Consider the following 4,111-nt stretch of genomic DNA (forward strand, 5'->3'; position numbering starts at 1 on the left):
ATTCTCATTATGCATCTTCAGTTTTTCTTCAAACTCAAACAACAAGACTTTTCTTAATCTATTTTTTATGCATCTTCAGTTTTTCCTGTCAAGTAAACAGTTTTGCCAGAAACTCAATTGAATGGTTTCTCTCCTGTATAACTTCTCATGTGTCTCTTCAGAGACTTGTTCAACTGAACTACTTTCCACACATTGAACTTCAACAAACAAAGACGTTTCTTAGTCTATTTTTTTTTTTTTTTTTTTTTTTTTGCGATATGAGATTTCATCTCAACGATACATATCGTGACGTTTTACTATCGCGAAATTTCGTGGGACGATATATTGTGACACCCCTACTCTATACCAATCAAACACTTCAGATGTTAAAAGTGTGCTCACTTTATTCTATGCAAAAGGTAATTTCGTTTTTCTCTTTATTTTTATTTTTACCTGCTCTGATTTGGGGGTAAAAAGGCCCAAAGAAAACCCCATTCACTTTGTAGTACATGTAGCTATAATGTGCAGCGAATTGTTCTCCGCTCGAGGTGTTACGAAGTGTTTGGTGCCAAAGCAAATATAGAGGCAATACCCAGAATCCAGTGCGACCGGGGCTAAAGACAGACATTAGCATTGGTTAGCGTTCCGGGTTTTAGCCTTCTGAATGGCAATAATTGCGCGATCTGTGTGTGAAAGCGGCTTGAGAGTGTGTGAGTGAGTGTGAGAAGGAGAGAGAGTGAGAGAGAGAGAGGGGATGTATACAAAGATCAAAAGAAATAGGCAGAGGAAAGACTGTGTGTGTAATTATGAATTATGAAGCTTTTCTTTGAACCTTGACATTGGAAAGAAAATGAGAGAAAAGCACGTCTAACAACAATAACAGCAGGTTGGGGGGGACGCAAACAGAGATTCATACACAGTTTTAACACAGATAAAGCTCTGTGCTTCTGGTTCAATCCCATTACCACAGTCTACAGAGCGAAACTCACTCAACTAAAAAAAGTCTCTATGAATATATGTTGTATTATGAAAATGAACCACCTCAAAAGGTATAATTACAGTCAGTTGAGCACCGAAGTCCCAGCCGTAACCGCTCGACGCACCTTTTATTGAGTTACCTTAAAAAAAGTACATTTTCAACCCAAAAGATAAACACGCTCCACAGTTAGCGGAGACGTGATTGATTCAGACACAGAGCGACGCAGTGATGGAACACTTCATCACGGTCTGAGGAAGGAATCAACAACGCTTTCACACATAACAACAGGAACAGATGTTGCCTTTAGAGAGGAAGAGATTGCACCTTATTGTATTTTCACACCCAAGATAAATACAAGCGGAAGATAAATGTCAATTTCCCTGCTCTCTTTCTTTTGTATTCTTCTTATTTCCCCTCTTGTAAACGCATATTTTAACTAAATCATGTCTGTAATGTCTGTGCGTGTGTGTGACTGACCCCATCACTCAAACCGTAATATTTCAGTGGTTGTGTTGCTGCTTTTTCTGACAGCTTTCCCACACACTTTCCCTGTATGCTTACATGTGTAGTGATTCCTCATGTGACCTTTAACCTCTTAACAGGTGTGGAGGCAGCGAGGCTCATTTTTTGGTCTAAAACCCTGTAGGTTAATAATGCCAGTAGCAAATCTGGCCAAAGAACAAAATAAACATTTTGCCTATTTTGTTTTGATAAACATTATAACCGTGAAAATGGAGGATCATTTTCCGTGGCTTTTTCCACCACTCCATCCTATAATAAGGATGCGAAGTCTCTATGGGTGCATTCGGAAGGTGTCCACCCGCTATGCCGACCACTCGCAATGCCGACCTTAGGTTTAGGCGTGGGCGGTGGGAGAGGTTAGGTTTTGGGTTAGGGTCTGGGGGAGGTTAGGTTTAGGCGTGGGGGGTGGGAGGTTAGGTTTTGGGTTAGGGTCTGGGGGAGGTTAGGTTTAGGTGTGGGGGTGGGAGAGGTTAGGTTTTGGGTTAGGGTCTGGGGGAGGTTAGGTTTAGGCGTGGGGGTGGGAGAGGTTAGGTTTTGGGTTAGGGTCTGGGGGAGGTTAGGTTTAGGCGTGGGGGGTGGGAGGTTAGGTTTTGGGTTAGGGTCTGGGGGAGGTTAGGTTTAGGTGTGGGGGTGGGAGAGGTTAGGTTTTGGGTTAGGGTCTGGGGGAGGTTAGGTTTAGGCGTGGGGGTGGGAGAGGTTAGGTTTTGGGTTAGGGTCTGGGGGAGGTTAGGTTTAGGTGTGGGGGTGGGAGAGGTTAGGTTTTGGGTTAGGGTCTGGGGGAGGTTAGGTTTAGGCATGGGGGCTGGGAGAGGGGAGGTCGGAACAGCGAGAGGTCGGAACAGCGACATGGAACCCATTCGGAAATCCACTCTGACGCTCTACACTGAAATTAGAGCGGGAAGGTACCGTACATTACAACGGCGCTCCCAATTTACGAAACGGTCCAGACGGGGTACGGTGGCGCAGTCGGTAGCGCTGTCGCCTCACAGTTAGAAGGTCCCGAGTTCGATTCTCGACTGGGACACTGTGAGCGCTGTGGTTGTGTTCCCCCCCATATCCTCAGTGCCTACTGCCCAGGTGGGGTATCTCGTCGTAAGGGCCTTTCTCTCTGTGTGGAGTTTGCATGTTCTTCCCGTGCTCCCCCCAGGGGGTTCCTCCGTATATAACCCCCCCCCCCGCCACTAAAAACATGCAGAAGATCAGATCGTCATCGTCATCCGACCAGTGACGACAACATCCGAAGTTGGTCCCCGGGCGCTGTACGAGAAAGCGACCACTGCTCCTGGCCTGCCCCTCGGAGGAAAGGGACATGCCTGGATGGGTTAAATGCAGAGGGCACTTTTCACCGGCCACCGTCAGCATGAGTGTGTTGTGGCCGCATGCATGTATTGTGGTGTTCGTGTGACAATAAAAGACGGGCTTGTCCGTTACGAGAGCGTGCGCTCTGAGTGCTATTTCCGAACGTAACCCCTATGTGTGTGTGAGTGAGCAGAAATTGTGTTCGGCCACAGCGATGCCATTTTACGTGCGATCGCGCTTTCAGGAAGTGTAAAGAGCACCCCCTGCCTTCATTTGCGATGGCTGCGCAGATTAATGGCCGAATTGATGATGCTGCGCAATGGCTGCGCTGCCTCCACTGGTCACACAGGGATGCACGGGTATTCCGCTAGTTGTATATAGAAATGGAAGGAGACGACTGCAAAAATGAGCAGGGCAGAATGTCAAATGAGACTTTTCCCAACCACGTCAATATTAACAATTATTTTTCTTTGCCACTTCTTACTCAAGCCGTCATAACTTGTCCTGTATTTCGCCGAAAATAAGACTTAGACTGACAGCATGTTCCCGGCTGCTAACGTTAGCTTCTTTTGACGTTGGTCATTGATTGAGCAAAATTCGTGGCTTCTTGGCATTTTGTGGCCAGAAATCAAGTCACTTATGGTTGTGCAAATGTCTGACAAGAGTAAGAGAAATGTAATTTCATGACATTTGTATTGTTATGTTTCAGTGAATTCAAATGAAGTGTCTAAGTGATGACAGACTGAAGGTGTGCTTCTTAACATTACCGGCAGCATGGAGAGAAAAAAACAAGATATTTAATTGTCAGCCCCCCCCCCCCAACACCCACACACACACACTTTCAAAATAAAGATACAAAAGTAGCCTAACTCCACTCCATTTACCCTTCACTGTATTTACAGGTTGGACTATCTGTACTGACCAAGCTAGGAGGAGAGCTCTTATGAAAAGGTACATGCTGCCCCCTGGTGTTTGTATGGTGCCAATGCATCATCACTACAGCAATTTCAGTAGTTCATGTGGCTGTGACTATCAAAAAACTTCATGGGGCCGGAATTGAGGGCAGCAGTAAACAACTACAGATTAATAATCAACTTAATACAGACTATGGATATCATTTTTAATCCTGCAACACACTTTATGTAAGAAACAAAATACATTTAACGGCATTGATTTGAGTCAATTTCACATCACCATAGACCAATGATGTTCTCTGTGGCAACTAGTCTGTTCATAAAATCACTATAAATCAATTGAGTCTGGTCATAATTTGCAGACATGATAGAAAAAGGTGAGAAGATGGGAAATATATATAAATATTTGTACAATAAT

At 44.8% G+C, this 4,111-nt stretch overlaps 1 protein-coding gene across 2 annotated transcripts in view; it reads right to left on the minus strand.

Moving 5' to 3' along the window:
* Window positions 1–3,691: 3,691 nt before the first annotated feature.
* The window catches only part of micall2b (mical-like 2b), a 23,883-nt gene continuing 23,463 nt past the window's right edge, over window positions 3,692–4,111 (minus strand). For both annotated transcript variants that reach the window (XM_083655929.1, XM_083655928.1), the window contains exon 16: window positions 3,692–4,111. This exon is cut by the window's right edge and continues 2,204 nt beyond it. The gene's annotated coding sequence lies outside the window, so the exon portion shown is untranslated.

Source organism: Poromitra crassiceps (genome assembly GCF_964638095.1).
Source record: "Poromitra crassiceps genome assembly, chromosome: 19".
Lineage (NCBI taxonomy): Eukaryota > Metazoa > Chordata > Actinopteri > Beryciformes > Melamphaidae > Poromitra > Poromitra crassiceps.